A 17,732-nucleotide genomic window follows, 5' to 3' on the forward strand; every position below is an offset into this window, starting at 1 on the left:
ATAGCTACCCTTTTCACTGTACATATTAATAGATTAAAAAATGCAATTTAATTCAGACTGGTAGCTAGGAAGGATGCACAACCAGTCTTCATAGTAGAAAAAGACATCTGTCTTATCCATCATTCATTGTGGACTAACAGTGTTTTGTCACACTGTGCTTGATCAGTATGCACACCCTCATTTTCCAAAAGCAGGAAAATTTCAGAGGCTTTGTTTTGGCTCTGTATTTATTCATGTATCCTACCAACATTACTTGCTACCTCTGAGATACTCTATAAACATTAATTATTCCTTGCCTTAAATCTGTGAAATAGATCATTACTTTCAACATTGCCAACACCATCATTTTTGCTATGGATAAAATTGAAAATGAGAGACTTTTAAAGGCAATAATTACATTTTTGTTTTTTCTACTTGAATTATTTTCTAGGGACTGGTTCGGTTTAAACAGCAGTGGTAAAATGTCCATTTCTTTTCTGTAAGAGATCTGTCAGGGATAAAAATAATCCAAGAATGTGAAGAACATCAAGATAATTTTTTCTCATTCCATGATAGCTCATGACATTATCAGGCATATTATTATATAAAGGAAGGCATTGCTTGTGTCAGAGGCAATGCTTAGTAGCAAGCAGTCACAGCTGACATGAAATGTCCATTTAATATCTTTGAAGTCATGGCCAGCTTTTCCATGTGAAGCCTATGAAACTCCTTGGGACATTGAGAATTTGTTACCAACCCTCCCAAGATGCATCAAACAATTGCATTGAGTCCTTGTAGCGCATGGTACTCAGATTTTTAGCCTTACCTACTTTTACCTTCTACTACAAGTCTAGTGTTCCAAGCTAGTACATCTGACATATTTAAAATGAAAAGACCCTTTGCAGAAAAGAAATTATTATCTATAATTAGAAATACAGGAACCAAAAATTGTAGTTGAAAATCTCTATTAACTCACCCACAGATGAAGTACAAGCAGTGGACTCTGAAATTATTGTTCACCATCTGAGTTTCAAATGTTCTTGTTTGTGTGGGGGGATTTTATGGGAATTTTAAATAGAATTTGAATAGTTGACATTCAAGAAAATGATTTTTTTTAGAACATTCTTACATAGGAAATTGCCTTGATGCATTGAATGTTCTGCTCTACATAGTTTAATTGTAAAGAGGAGAAAATATTTTGGTTGTGCTGTAGCTATCAAACAGAAATGAAAGATGGAAAAGGCGTATTAGGTCACCTTGAGGCCAAATTCACAGGTGCTGGAAACTGGTATAATTCCACTGATGTCAATTCCCATTCTTTTCACTTGGAGTTGCAGATGCTCAGCACCCCTGAAATCCCTGATGTTTATTCAGATTGTTCTTTTTATTACAGTGCAGTTTTTAGAGCACAGTTCCCTACATTTTTGCTGATTAATATGGTGATGCATTGACTAACAAAAACATTCCTGTTCTACTGTATGTTTTCACCTCTGTCATATTTAGCAGATTTAGTCTTTGGCAAGTAGAATGATACCTCCACCTTTTACACCAGAAAGCCAAGAGTCAAACCAGCAGAATCTGCAAATGCATTTACAGAGGTGTAAATTACCAACATGGTTTCAAGTCTGGAGTGTTTTGATTGTGAGGGAATGAAATGAAAATGTGGCACAAAAGAAAAATGCTTCACAGAAGCTATCAATAAGTAATGACTTTTTAAACAAAAATTCCAGTTCGTTTGGATTCATTGCCACCAAGTTATACTTCAAAGAATGTTCTAAGCAGACATTTTAAGAATAAGTGTTGACAGATTTCTATATATTATATATGGAAATTATAATTTAAATATAATTAATAAATTATAAATTGATCTATTTACCATTTTTTCCAATTGTTCAAAATTTTTGATTTTTCTGAATCATCATCTAGAGGACTTATGAAAGGGTGTGATGTCAGAGCAGTATAGGGTAGAAGTCAGCAATCAGAAAGGGATATTTTAGAAAATGTTAAATGTATTTTAAATAACTAGCAAGTAGGCTAGTTTCTGGGTTAGATTTGCTGCTTAGAATCATAGCACAGCAGTAACTTAGACAGTGAGATGGAGAAATCGCTTACACTTGTATCTACTCTGAGTTCCAAGGAAAAATGTGGTTACTATAGCAACTGCCACATTACACTTATGCAGTCTTTGGAATAGATTAAATTGCTGAAAACCTCAAGGTTTTGTTTGACTCTGTTGAGAACTGCAGCTAAATGTACTGAAGTTACTTAATCAAAGGTATGTTAGTGTGCATGTTCTTACATGTTACTGAAACTTTGGCTTGTTACTTTAGCTTAGTTTTTTTTGGTAGCATATACTTATTCAAAATAACTTTGTCATATTCATTTACTGTTTAGGTGGAATCCATTTGGCTATATGCACATATATGATAGAGACTGAATATGTGAAACATGCTATAGAAAATTTCCTGCCATGAGATATAGCCAAGAGGTTTAGAAAATCAAAGTATTGGTTGCTCTAGGAAGTTTGTTTGGAAACCATCCTAAGATTATATAAAAAATTATTAATTAATTACTATGGCAGCAGAAAGCAAGTGATGTGTTTTGTTTTTGGTGGAAATTCACTCTGGGCTCAGTGCAGTTGGTCAACAATTGCAGATAAAGTCATGTAACATACATCTATTATTTGAAGAAAATCTTGTGCTTTATGTTATGTGTGCTTAAATGCAGTGATTTGGAGGAGTGGTGATTTATGCCTTCCTGATATGTTTAAACACTTCAAAAGTTTAATGACTTAAGAGGCAGAAATTTTGCTGCGAATATTTTTGGATGGTGTTCACGCATAACAAAATACAAAATAAACATAGGGTGGAGCTGTAGAAAACATTTTTCTTTGAATAGCTGAGATGCCACAACATGTCATGCTGTGCTAGGAAAACTACAGATAGTTTTGCATTGTAGGCCTTTTGGGCCTCCCTGAGCTGTGACTTCTGACAGAGAAAGTAGGTAATGTAGTAGCATTGTAGTATTGAAGAATTTAAACTTGAAATCCTGGGATTATATGCACTTGTATGTTTTTGTTACTCTAGACTGTTCCCTTTGTCTAGGGAGTTAATATTTTAACACTGTGGTTGCTGTTGATTCTTCCCCCTGCTTAATGAACAGTTTTTGTTTTCTCGTGTTGCCTCTGTTCTGGGCTTGCCCTGCTGGGGCAAGGGAGTGAAGCACCTGGCAGAGTCAGGGTTCTTGGTTGTTTTGGTGCTGGTTTTGTTCTAATGGGACATGGAAAACTCTGCCTACTTTGCCTGTTTATTTCTCCTTCTTAGTTAGACTTCCCAAAGTCTAGAGTATGTGGAGCCTCTCCAGAAAACAACTGGGAATGGTTCTTCTAAAGGTTTGAGTTTTCACCTACCTCCTTACTGGTCACCTACTGCCCTTCCCTTTCTAAATTTAACTCTTTCTTTAGAGCTAATTATTCATTTTTATATGTTTCCTTCACAAATCCTGACAGTCGCTAAAGCTTTACTTTGTTCAGATGTTCTATCTTTATCTTTTTAAGCCAGTGTTTCTTATTGATTTATTTACCTATTTAGTGATTATTTGACAACATGACTATGTGGTACTTTTTTTTCTGTTTATTGCTCAAAGTTTTAGACTGAAGTAGTGCTTTCTTCCACCCTTCAAGGTATTCCTGTTTTTCCCTGAGAGGACACAGAAGTCTGGTGCTGAAACATTAGCAAGTCTTTTGTAATGAGTGACAGTTATTTAATTTACTTTCTGTACCTGATACAATAGCTCTTACAGCTTATTTGAATATGTCATTTGGTATTTTACATAGAAGTGCTGCATCAGTTTCTTTGTAACATCCAAGTAAGGATTAGATTTAACAGTACCAGGCTATCTAGGAATGCAGTTATTGGGTCTATGTGTTTATGAAATACATTATCATAAATATTCATGATTTCTTGTGTGTATTTGATATCAGTTTGCAATGTTAATCCTGCCTCAGGACCAACTTCCATCATGACAAGTACAAGAAATGTATTCTTCTTGCCTACTTTGTGAGCTTCATAAATTAAAACCTTTGAAATATACACAATGTAATTTGCCTTGCTTTGTCCACTATGGTTTTTATCTCAATACCTTGTCATTGAATTTCATAGGAGCTACATTTTTTTGCTTGTCAGGTAACCAGGGTTCTGTCTTTGTCCTAAACTGTGACTTTATTCTTTTGTTACCCACTTCATTTTATCACCTTTGAAAACTGGTTCCTGTGCTGCCACTTCCATGGCGAAACACATCCATGTGCTGTGTTGGAGATGGTTACACTCAGAGTGATTATTTGAATGTGAGACACTGTTCTTGTTTAGAGTGCAGGGAAATTGAAAGAAGAGAAAAATAGTTTCTAGACAGAAGGAAGCTGGCTTCAAGTCTTTTCACCGTAAATCCAGGTGAAAGCAAAGCAGGTATAAAACTGCTGCACGCCATGGGAAACTATTCCTTGTATGCTTCATTCACTTGCATTGGTTTATTTTTTCTCCCTCTTAGTCAATATTAAAATCTGGGTTTATATAACAGTAATACTGTTATATATTCATGTGAAAATATGTGACATCATCACTTTGCTGAGGATGTCTTTCTGAGCAGAGACAGGGATACATCTAAGAATTACAATTAGATGAACATTTCTGCTCAATTTTCTTGTTTATAGGCATCAAATGAATTTTTATCTGTATTTCCATTAATTTACTTTTTGATCAGTTCCCATAACCAGATAGCTTTGAAATTAAGGATAATTTTTAGCGCATAAAATACTTTAAGAAAAATGCCTACTTATTACTTTTATATTGATGATAGATTCTCAATATTAAATGAAACCATTTTACCATTGGAAAGTCCTACAACCTTGTATATCCCAGTTTTCTGGTATATAATATTAGCAAGATTCATACTTGTCAGGGCTTGTCAGCTTTTTAATGATTTACCTGTTTTTTAGTTACAGTAAAGACTTAGCTCATTATTTATCCTGAAAAACTCATTTTGCTCCTTTGTCTTGCTAAAATGATGTCCAAGTTTTGTTTGCTACTGTTTTTTCATTTCTCAGTGCATCTCTAGATGCAAAAGTTGAGGAGACAATTTGACATTCCAAGTGACTTTTAGAAAGAGTCTAGGTTATAAACAGGGCAAAGCATGTTTTGGTACACAGGGGGATGAGGATTTGGGCTGTTAAAAGGTGCTTCTGTGGGAACAGCCCCTGGCTGTCCCTGTGTTGCTCAGTCAGTTTCAGCTTGCTCTGAAATGGACCCACTACAGGTCTAAGCTGATCAGAGCAGTCACGCTTGTGGTGTCTCTGTATAAATGTACTTTTGAAAGACTAAAAAATCCTGCACAGCAGCTGTGAAAAAGAGCACTGATACATGAGAAAAAAAATGTTGAAACAACTCTGCAGACACCAAGGTCAGTGTAGGAAGGGGAGTAGGTGTTAACAGGGTATCAGAGCAGAGATTCCCCTGCATCCCAAGGAGCAGAACATGGTAATGCAGGTTGAGCCCCTGCAGCCCATGGAACACACGGGGGGAGCAGATATGCTGCAAACTGCAGCCCATGGAGGATCCCAGGCTGGAGAAAGTGCTTATGTCATAAAGGAAGCTGCAGCCCAGCTGGAGCCCACATGAAGCAGGTTTGCTGGTAGGAGCTGTGGACTGTAGAGAACCCACACTGGAGCAGTCTGTTCCTGAAGGACTGTGCTGTGTGCGGAGAACCCACTTCGGAGCACTTTATGAACAGCTTCAGTCCATAGGAAGGAGCCACACTGAGGCAGGTTGGGAAGAGCTCTATCCTGTGAGAAGGACCCCATGTTGTTGCTGGAGAACAGTGTGGGGATGAAGGAGAAGCAGAGATGGAATGTTATTATGGGCTGACCACAACCCTCGCTCCTTATCCTACTGTACCACTTAGAGCAGGGAGAAAGTTGAAGAATGAGGAGTGAAGGAAGTTGAGCCAGAGAAGAAGGGGGTTGTGAACGGAAAGCATATTTAGTTTGGTCTGTTTCTCACCATTCTAGTCTATTTTTAATTGGTGGAAAATTAAATCAATCTTCTCCGGCCAGAGTTTGTTTTGCATGTAGTAGTTTCCTGTCCTTATTAAGCCATGAACATTTCCATCTTATTTCACCTCCTTGTTTTGCCGAGGAGGAGGAATGGAGAGTGCTTTGGTGGGCATCTGGCAGCCAGTCAAGGTTAACCCACTGGACATCGTTTGCAGTCCTGTAAGAAGTAGAAGCTATCTTTGGTTGATGGCTTCCTCATATGTAGAAACACAATTGTGTTTTCTATAATTCCAATGCTTATTGTTGTACCATTTGCAATGCCCTATCATATGCTGGCAGCAGAATCTATGTGTAGAATTTCCCTAACCCACTTTTCAGTAAACTGGGGAGCTGATACTATATGAAATACGTGTAACTGAAAAGGCAGGGCACCCTGATGTATTCAAAATGAATTTTGAAAGTCACACAAAGGAAGTACCATCCTTACACATTCTAGGCAGTATTTTCCAGCACAGAACAAATAAGTAGAAAATTATAATGCTTTTATTGGGATATCCACTTAATCTGTTTTTTCCTGGCTAATCATTAGCTCTTTTATCTCTTACCAATCTGTTTATCAAAAAATTACAATCTTCTCTTCCACTGATATTCTAGATACTAAAGTGTAACATTGCGATATCACCAAGGGTAAGCAAATTAGGACAAGATATGTGAGGCTTAGAAAAAGGGAAAAGGGAAAGAAAAATTAAAATACAGTGGGGTGAGGTAAGGAGAAAAAGAACAAAGATAAATACTTAAATATGCAATGGACGGAGAGTGAGAAGAAAGAAAAGAAAAATATTCTGAAGTAAAAAACAGTAGTTATTCACTTAATGAAATGGGTGTATCTTTGAGTGCACCTGCAGGTATGTATCTAGAGAACTTCTGATTTTTTAGAGAAAACTATAGCAATATACTTCAGCCATCAACAAACATCCTACCCAGATGCCACAAATGAATGTTTTCTCTGAGGTTTGTGTCTTCTTGGTACCTGTGGTAGATTAGATCTCACTTAAAATTAGCTGTCAAAATCTGTGAATCTTTAAAGGACCTGTTGCAGAGTTAATCAGACTTACAGGGGCTGTTGAAGAGTCATTCAAACTGTACAGAAAAAAAAAATGGGCAGAGAAACAGGGTGATTTCTGCTGTGGAAGGGATTACAGGAAGGCAAACATCTGTAGTGAGCTCGAGTGAGGAAAACCTTCAGTCCTATGTGCCAAGAGCTATGTGAAGGATCTCGGTAAAATTAAAAAACCGCATTAATTCAAAGACTAAAGAGCTATTACCAAGCAATAGCAAAGTGCATATGCTACTTGCAAAAAGCTTTCTTACAAGTTGCATGGAGGCCTACTATGTGACAGAGTTTAGGATTTCTTTTTGGAACAGTGTTCCATCTTTTTAGTGTAGGACTTAATTCATGTTTGGTGGCCAAGCTCCTGCTATTGTTTCCTAATTCCACAGTCTTCTCTTGCAGGTCATTTTTTTGTATTTTTAAACAAAGGTGAACACCTGTTCTGCCAGTACTAATGTCTGTGAGCTCACGCTGTGTTTTAATCATCTCTGACTAGGAAAATCATTCATGCTGCAGTTTTTCCTTCACATTTATGCTTATTGGAAAGACTAAATACTTCATCTCACACTCAAGGAAGGAACTGGAAAATGCTGCACTGTCTCGCTACAGCATTGCTGTCCTAGAATCTTTTAGCATCATAGTAAATATCAGCATGAATATACAGAAATTACTTCAATTGAGCATGTTTTTTGAGTAGGAAGAAATCATAGGTTTTAACATACATAGGTGCCAACCTACTCCAGTGTCAGTAGTGATTTTCCTTCTGTCTTTCACAGGAATACCTAGTAGTGAAAACTGTGAGCTCAAGACTGATCTGCCAGGCCTTCCTTCATAGGGCTCCTGAATGATCCCTCCATCTGTATGCAAAATGTCATTTGAACAACTGCTTTTCATTTGTTTTGAGTTTTTCAATATGTACAGATTAGATGAGTATTAGGATGTCCTAATTAATCATGCAGGAAGATAGGGGAGACTAGTTATTTATATAACTCAGACTCCTAAGTAGAAAGACATCTTCCACATTTCTCTTTAAGTTTGGTCCCTGTCCCTTGCATTCCTTGTCCCATTCCCATTTTCTTTAACTTCAAAAAATTATTGCAAAATTTTGTCACACCCAAAGTGAATTAGAAACTTTGGAAGTAGCCAGTTTCACTGAATCCACTAAATTGATGTATACTGGACCTAAATCCCTAAATCACCCCTGGCATAATTCTGTTGCCATTAACTAGGACATGTGTGCAAGTTGCTGGGGTGTAAACAACAGGTTTGTTCTGTTCATGATACTTTCAGCTTGGAATGTTAATGTTATATTTCTGTATGGTTTTTACAATGGAAGGCATTACAATAAAACTTTTCATATGCAAAATACTGTACCAGGTATTTGCAGTTAGATAGTATGTGATATGTAATGTTATAATGCATTTCAAAATAGAAGAGAAAGAACAGAGCAGACTTAATTAAAAAAGGTTCATCTTTCAGCAGGAGCAAATGTTTGCTTTCTCAATATCACATTCTCTGGATTTCTTTTGGATTTTTTTCTTTGTTTTCTTAATTTTAGGAGCTATGCTAGTTCTATTGTATTAATGCTACATTCTATGGTATTCTCTGGGTTTTTCTTGGTGAAAGTGCTGAGTGTGATTTACACACAGCAAGTACACATAAGATTGTAAAACCTCAAAAAAGCAAAACAAATTTCACCAAAGACATAATTCACATGGAAAATAGTTTTTGTGAGATCAGTGTTATAACTTGTTTTATTTTAGAGCTTTTCAAGTAGATGCTGCAAGGATTATTTTATAATGCAAACATTTTCTCCTCTTTTCCCAAACTGATTTTATTTGTTGGATTTGCTTCTGTATTTTATGGATGTACAGAAATCATGGATGCAGTCCTGATCTGATTGAGTCATATCATTGATTATTTTTAGTGGGACAAGGGTTAGGTATCAAGGTTTCTTGCTACATTTAAACCTCTGCAGACCATGTGTAAACAAAATACCGAGTTTTTGACTGAGTGAACCCAACAGCTTAATGGTATTTTCACTTGCATGCATGAAAAGCAAGTCATAAAATCACAGGAGGGAATAAGGGAGAGAAAAATAAGGAAAGTTATGTTTGAGAGTAAATGAAATTAGTCAGAGCATTGTGATTCTAGAAAAAACTAAATGGTGCCATAATTAGATCAAGCCAAAACATTTTAGGAGAAAGGCTTTTAAACCCACAAAACATATTGATTTATTATCTTAATGCATTTGATAAATAGCTTCAGAAAATATAAAAGCAAACAACTGATTCAACAAAGCAAACATATTTTATTCCTTGTCCCAAAATATGAAAAATGTGATATTTAGCTTTACACCAAATGAAATTTTGAGATTAAACTCCCCCAATAAAAAAATCCAACCCAAACAAAGCATTCTCTTTTAATTAACTGGAATGTTTAGGCTAAGCAAATGCCATCAAGAGGGGTAGACTAAAAAAGAGATGTGAATTCATTATAAAGAACTGTATTCATGTCCAGAGGGGGATGTGGTAATTTGTGATATTTATGCTTTTTCTTCTTCCTAGTCATTGGTGCCTCTGGGTTTACACTGAAAATGATGCAAGAAGAGTCTATCAATATGGGTAAGTGAAAAAACCCAGCTTGTCTTAGGTCAAATGTGTAGGACCGATATTGTGAGGACGTATTTCTTTTGCTGAAAATATTTCAGGGCATAGTCAAACCTATGTTGATCAGATTCATATAATAAGATTAATACAAAAATTGCATTCTATCCAAAGTATATTTTCCCATAAACTTATTTTCATGCAAATTTAAACTGTTATGGGAGATTTAACATCTTTGTCTATATTAAAGCTGGTAGTTTATACAAATTGTTCTGAAAGTTATGATTACATGATACTAGGAGGTGAAGCATTGACAATGTAGTCAGAAAGGTTTTCTCTGTCTAAAGCACATAGAAGATGTATCATGGTTCTATAGTTCTTAGAATTATAAGAACACAAATAAGAAAAGCAGTGGATGGCTAATAGATCTTTGTTTGTTTAGGAAAAAAAAAGACTAAAAATGTTATTCACTGCTGGACTCAAGTTTATTGTTGCTCTGATTCAGCTATTAAAAAACCCACTTATCCACAATACAAGGTGACACTGTAATGCATTTATAATATTCTCTGCTACCATTATGCTACCAAATTTTGAATGCAAATAGGGTTATCTCTTGTTTGCTCAATACAATGTACATGTCCTAGTTAATACTATGTGTAGTGATTCTGTTGTATTTTCAAATGCCACTTCTTTGTAATCAAAAAAGATTTCCTATTTATGTGCATTTCCTGGCAACTGCTGGTTTTTTTTTTTTTTTTTTTTTTTCTTGTTTGCTTACTGAGATTTGATTTATTCAAAAGCTGTCATCTAAGTCCATTCCTTGACCGGTCTGACTGATTCAAGAAGATCGATCTAGTTGTTCCACATGTCACTTTAATCCCTGGTGAAGAAAATTTGCTTGACCAAAGAAGACAGTAGAAAATTTCAGTAACTTAGAGATGCAAAGTGAGCAACAAAAAAGCAAATGAAATTCAGTGTTAATAAATACATACTGAAGTTAAAATTAAACCTAGTGGTGTACTTTACAGAATTCTAAGTCAAGAGTATTGCTTGAAGAAAGGGAGAAAAATAATTATAAGCAGTTCAGTGCACAGCTACAGTCAGCAAAGTTAGCATGATTTTGGGACACATATGAAATAGGGTAAAGAATAATAAGAGATTATTATAATACTTTTGTGAGTCCATAGTGGGAGTATATATTCTTGTATAGCACTGTGTGTAAGGCTTTCCACCACATCTCAGAGAGATTAACCATCTGTAAATGGCTTCAGAGAAGGACAATAACAATTATAGAGAATCTAGAACACCTCATGAAAGAAAACTGGGAGGGTTTTCTGTGGGATGATTATGCTCCTTTGCACGGTTGGGGTGTAGTGAGGCAGAGATCTCTGAAGCTTGCTCTTGGGGAGAGAGGTTTATTCAAAGATTCAGGGATGCCCGAGCCTCGTGCTCTCAGGCGTAGCACGTGGCTGGGCTTAGGAGGACGGGGGAGGGGAGAGAGAAACGGAGGGTTTAGGAGAGGGGAAGCCCCAGGGAGGGAGGGAGTCCTAAAGGGGAGGAGGGAGGAAGTCCAAGAGGCCGCATGGCCGCTCGGAGCCCCCTTTTCAGGGGCTCCCAGGTGGGCTGGGACAAGGCATGGGCCAATGGGGTTACAGACTCTGTTTTAGGGGCAGGTACAGAGGTGTGGGATGAGCCACAATCTTTTGCGGGGTGGGATGGAACAGTCCATTTCACTCCAGGATTCATCCAAGGGTAGAAGTGACATCCGGCTAGCTAAGATAACAATCATATCTATCTATCCTCTGCAACAGTTTTCCTTGGAAAGAAGATGAGTAAGAGGGGACACAATAAAATATACAGAATACTGAATACTGCAGAAAGATTAAGAACAATTTGTCTTCCTTTTTATAATACAAGACAAAAGAGGCATTAATGAGAACATTTATTTACTTATATTTAGAATAATAGAGATGTAAGACAGGATGTAGCCTTCCTTACATAATTATGCAATAAATATCTCCACATAAAACATAAGCAGGATTAGGGTAAGCTATTCCACAAGGACTTGGACCTGCAGAGACAGAGATCCACATGCTGCACAGAAAACAGTTTAGGGATGTATGTAATACTGATGGTAAATTGAAAGTTGGTATTTTCCCCCCCATGCATAAAGTAATTAAATGGGAGAACTGTAGTGCAACAGAAAGTGATAGGACAAAACATTTAGCAAAACTAAAAAGAGTATGTTTACGCATGTTTATAATTTTAATCATGCTATACAAAGTCATTAAAATTAATTATAAGAACTTAGTAAACTATCCTATGTTTCATTTCAGAGCTTAAACTTGTGTCTAATGATATGAGACCAAGAAGAAATTTGGGTGGTGTAGATAATTTTCAGTCTAGAATGATTTTGCGCTTTCCGGTGAAACAATTGCATTGGATGTTCTAAGAGATCATTAAGATTTGATGGACCTTGGTGTGATCTAATATTTAGATTCAAATGTTTCTTTGTTAGTAAATATGTGGCATCTAGCTATGGTAGAGTTGTTATGAAGCAAGACGCTGAGAAGCATAGAGTGTTGAGCTTGCATCATTAGAGAGCAAAATTGCTTCAAACAGGGTTTGTTTCCTGATGTTAAGGAATTTTAGCCGATGCATACACATGACTCATGTGTGGGGCTGTGAGTTGAGTTGCTTAGAGTTGGTACTTAAAGGGCTTAAAGTATTATTCAAGATATTTTAACTGATTATAAAAAATGTTTTAGGCAGAACCAATTTTTACTGAGCATCCATTTCAGTAAAGAGTAAAGTGGATTTCTGCTTTGCTCCCTATTTTCAATGTTAGTTTAAAAGTACCTTGACAAGCATAAGCAAAAAAATGTAGGATCAGACCCTGGTATTCATTAGCAACAATTCCTATCAAAGAAGTGGGATAAATGTATATGAGACATTTTAAAGGGTGTTTAATACTATAGCATGCAATATTGTGAATGAAAAAGTCTTGGCTGCTAAAAAGCATGTTTGAACTGTGTGGAAAGCTGTAAATTGTTTCCTAAGAAATACAACACTGAGTTTCTTTTGGTTTTCTCCATACATAACATATTAAAATCTCACACTAAACATCTTCTTGCTGAAAGTATGCATGTGGAAAAATTAATGCTGGGTAAGCTGGTGTGTGAACTTAGAATGCATTAAAACTTGTGCACTGTGTTTATTTATATACCCTATGGTACACATACAGACATACTTTGTTTTTATCAAGATTTGTCACAAATTCAGAAGCTGTGTATTCAGATATGTATCATAAATAATGCCATCAAAATTTTTCCAATAACTTTTTTGCATGTTCATAGACTTAATTTGGGGGCTTTGGGGATAGACCATATCTCTTGAAAAACAAATTCAGAACATCTTAGCTTTTTCAGCATATAGAGTAAATACTCTGGGTTCAGTAATACTATTCATGAAATCAAGAGTATTCCAATTTCTCTGGTACACAGGGTAGAATGAACCAAAAGAGAGATGTTGTTTTAGGGAAAACAGGATGCAATTTCATCAGTGTTTCTGAGAACACTGGAACATGCAAAGCTGTGAACAAGAAACTTAGCTTTCCAGTTGGCAGCATATTGATTGAAAGAGTAGTTCACTAATGAGATAACTAGAAGAAGCCAAAGCCAAAAAAGCCTGCACAACCAAATATGCTGACTTTGTTTAACAATGAGCATGTTTGCAGGAACACTGGAACTTTGCTGGCTGAGGTAAAATGGCTTTACCTTCACTTGATTTATTTTTTAGCCCTCTGTAATATATTATGTAGCTTTATAACTAGTATAGTATTTAGGCAGAGTCTTTAATCAGATCCAATTATACTGTTTTAACAGAACTCCGAGGAGTAGCTGTGTTTCAAAGCATTTGTATGCTACATCTGCAGGTAGTTGACTATTTATTCTAGGGAAGAGGAGTATAGGATTCTGTATAATTTTAGCAATAAAGAGAAACTTGGCTTGTGAGTACTGAGGCCACTCATACCATCAGTTTTGCTCTATACTGTCTTTGGTTAGCTAGGAGGCTCTATCTCACCTTGACAGAGTTTTTTGCTCAGTTGTCACACCTTTGCTGAGTTTTACATGGACTATGACAACTTGAACAGAAAGCTTTGGAAAGCCTGTGATCTTACAGGGTTCTTTATATATCTGCATGTTTTCTTAAATGACTCTTCTTCTCTCTGTCTAGACTTCCCATTAAACATTGACAAAAAGATACTTTAGGCTTGTGCATAGACAAACATATTCCCAAGTCTGCTGTAGCTCTGTTCTCTTGATTGTCCAAATTGTGAAATAGGGAGCAAGCAGCTGGGGCTCTTGTGTGCTTGAATGTGACCAGAATGTGTGCCAGAACCAGGAGCTAGGAAATGCTACTGGATGCTGAAGTTTAATCATAGTTCATCCCACTCACCTGAAGCTCTGACACAGGATAAACATGCTCTGACACAATAAAACTCTCCATGGCAGTGTAAGGCTTATGTGTTCAGAAACTTAAGCTTGTAACTATGGGATATTTTCCTTTACAGATTGCAATATGTTCCATCACCTCTGAGCTGGGATGCAGCTGGACAGCCATGATAGAACTGTGCAGCTGTGTTGGCTCTCTGTTGTCAAATGATACAAAGTGCTTGCTATATTGATTAATTCATGTTTTCTCTAAGTGGATCATATATTTCTGTGTCCTTTCCTCCCTAAAATAAATAGATGGCAATATGCTTATATTTATACATTGAAAGTACTTTAAGAATTGTATTAAATGAAGTGCTTGTGTACATTGCCTTCTCTGGCAAGAAAGCAGATGTTAATCAGGTCACTTAATGCACTGAAGTGAAGAGCATGATAAAAAATCTAAGCACAATTTCTCTGTGACTAACATGGAACATGGTAATGAGTGTAGCATTTATGTCCAAGGATTTTAAGTGGCAAAGATAAAATGCTCCATTTTCATTTTCTGTGGAAGAGATCAAGCATTTTTTATTTTCTTCTTACACATCAGTATTGTATTCAGTGGTAAATACTACAATGGGAAGATAATTATTCTAATGGGTTAGTTTTAAAAAGGCTTTTGAGGGGTAGAGGGAGGAGGATTTTTTTAGCCATTTGAGAGATGAGTTATGCAACAAAAAGCTAGAAATCTTTGTTGCTGATTTTGGTGTGCTCATGAGCTGGGATTAATGTTCTTTGTGCTTGCTGATGTAGACAAACACGCAGTAGTTCTAAATTTATACCGCATGTACTGGAATCAAGCTCGCCTTTTCATTTAAGTGCCGTTATGAACTGGAGGAATTTTTTATATCTAATGAGTCCTAAAATGGCACACACTGATGGGGGAGACTAGAAAAATAACAAGATAAATAAAGAAGGTACTTAGCTACAGTCTATAGCAATCCTAAACATCAATTCTCTTGTTTGAGACCTAGCAGAGTTAACTTTTGTGAATTAGATATAGGGGATTTGTTTTAAATGGCTCTATACGTGTAGATACAGACATATATATAGATTTGTGTATGTGCCATTCACCAGGCACTTTGACTATTCCTTTTATTGAGAGAGATTACAGAGCCTGCATTCAGAAAATTAAAAGGGACTTTTTGCAGGAATATGTAAAAACACTGGCAGAAACTGGTATGCCACAAAGCTGTGGTGATAATACTGTTTTAAAATGTGCACTAGTGGGACACAGAGATAATTTCCATAACTACTGCATCATCTTATGCCTCTAAGAGAACAGTTGTGGAATACAAAGTAGAGGCTTCTTATTAAGTGTTTTGGTGACAAGAAGGCAATATTTTATATTAGGTATGAAAAGGAAGCCTCTGGAAAGTAGCTTGAGGTAAAGCACTTCCTTCTCATTTTACTAATTTGAATAATGAAAAAACCTGTAACCAACTGAAACCCCAACCTTTGGTCACAAGTACTGTCTTTGAAAATGGCATGAAAGCATGGTAATCACATAAATTTATACAGAGTTTCTTAGGTCATGGTACTTTGTCATCATGTAAAGGAAATTCTTTGGAACTCTTATAAGAAAAATATTCCAAATGCCTGTTTCATATTAATAAGGCAGAAGACAGAAAAGTATTGGTGCTAAGTTCTCTTTTAATCCTCAGAATACAAAACAAGTTTACCTAGGTTTAAATCTGGAATAACTGACTTCTATTGAAATGCATATTACATAGATGGCCACCGTACCATTCTTGCCATGCAAGAAAGAACATCTGTGAAATTGATGTAATGACAAAACCAACAGGCAAGAAATGTGAAATGCAGAAAGCAAAATCTAGAAGATTTGGATGCTGTGTAGCTACCTAACTTTGTAGCTGACATTAAAAATCCTATTCTGATTTTTTTATTTAAAGTATGACACATATTGAGCTACTTACATAACCAGTACCTGTCCCTTTTGCTTTCTTTCTAAAAGGACAAAATAAGTGTTATAATGGCAATGGGTTATGAGAGCTCTAGGGTCATATGACCTTTATTTTGCCAAGGAGAGGAGAGTCTAGAACTCACATCTTGGGTGACTGTCTTTGCATGCTCATTTGGCTGCCTTTTAAAGCATGGCTGCCTTTTAAAGCAGTTGTTAGCATGAAAGGTGTGCTTCGTACTTATTTTTCAGTTCAGGACTGGATGATATTTCACATACACTCCAGAGAGAGCTCTGAACAAGTTGCTGGTTTTCAATAGGTGTCACAGTGCATTTACACTGCATGTATCCACTGAAAGAAATACCACTGCTGTTACTTAGTTGGCCTGAGTGTACTATTTTATACAAGTTATAATTAAAAAAATAATTTACTATCATTAAATGGGAGGTAGATATAAAAAGATGAGATGTGTTTTTATTAAATGTGTCAATTTCTGTAAACTGCATCCAACTATTAAAAAAATATTATGCCTTGCAGCAGCTTCAAACAATAGGATAAGGGATGAAATTATATTTCCTTTTAACACAAGAAGCTGTGAAGTCCATTGTAGTTCAGTTACATTTGTAATAGGACATATGTTCAAGAAAAGTGAGTTTTGACCATGTTATTATCACTTCTAAGAGTTAGTGTCTTTGCAGCAAGAATTTCAGAGGGATTACTTCAAGTTAACATTAGTCTTGCTCAGTGAACTGAATTATCATTTGTGTTTGAAGTGTGTGAATTGAGTTACCAGAGTACTTCTCCCAGAGTCATCCAAAGGATATACAGATTGTACACTCCAAGATTCCTCTGCGATTGGAGCCAAAGTGTAGCACTTAATCCTCTTGAAGCATGCTCCTAAATTCAAAGCACTAATGCAGATGCATCCCTATTGCCCTCATCCAATACTCTAATCAGCCCAACATTAAAAAAATGCTTACATGTGATTAAGGCTTGTTTAGGCACATCTCAGCTAGCTTCAGTTGCTCCTATGTGGTACCAAGGCAGAGAAGCTTTCTTACACAAGCACACCAGAACCCTTTGCACTTAGGGAACCTGGCTCTACTGAAGTCTGTATCACTGTACCTTTACACTTGGTACTTAAGAGAAGTGTCACAGTACCTGTACAAACTGCAGTGAACCTCCTACACTGGTCGAATGACTTCACAGGTGTAGAAATGAAGAGTATTTGATTTAACCCCATAAAATGAAAAATTATGCATTTGTTTCTGTAACTTTGTAAATTAGTGACTAAAACCAGAACTGGAGGTGGTTTCTCTGACACTGCTGCTGGAATAAATTGTAGAATATAATTTAAACATTGCACCACATGAAACAAAAACTCCTAAGTATCCTAAAAACTAGCTGTGAGATGAGCTCTCTAGGGAGCAAATAATCACCTCATTGACAGTACTGAGCTGTATTAATATGCACCAAAAGTGATGCTAGCAGTTTCTGGAGAGCAAATTATGATATTTCTTTTTCTCACATCCTGCAGGAGTCTCTTCACTGGCAAATAAAACGGACCTTATTAAG

The 17,732-nt window shown here is 36.3% G+C and overlaps 1 long non-coding RNA gene across 1 annotated transcript in view; it reads left to right on the forward strand.

Annotated features, from left to right (window-relative positions):
- Positions 1-2,082: 2,082 nt before the first annotated feature.
- Positions 2,083-17,732, forward strand: part of LOC110484011 (uncharacterized) — a 110,327-nt gene continuing 94,677 nt past the window's right edge. Inside the window, exons 1-2 of the long non-coding RNA XR_002467677.2 lie at positions 2,083-2,254; positions 9,704-9,760. This is a non-coding gene — a long non-coding RNA (uncharacterized LOC110484011). The remainder of the gene's footprint in view (positions 2,255-9,703; positions 9,761-17,732) is intronic.

Source organism: Lonchura striata, chromosome 4, assembly GCF_046129695.1.
Source record: "Lonchura striata isolate bLonStr1 chromosome 4, bLonStr1.mat, whole genome shotgun sequence".
NCBI lineage: Eukaryota > Metazoa > Chordata > Aves > Passeriformes > Estrildidae > Lonchura > Lonchura striata.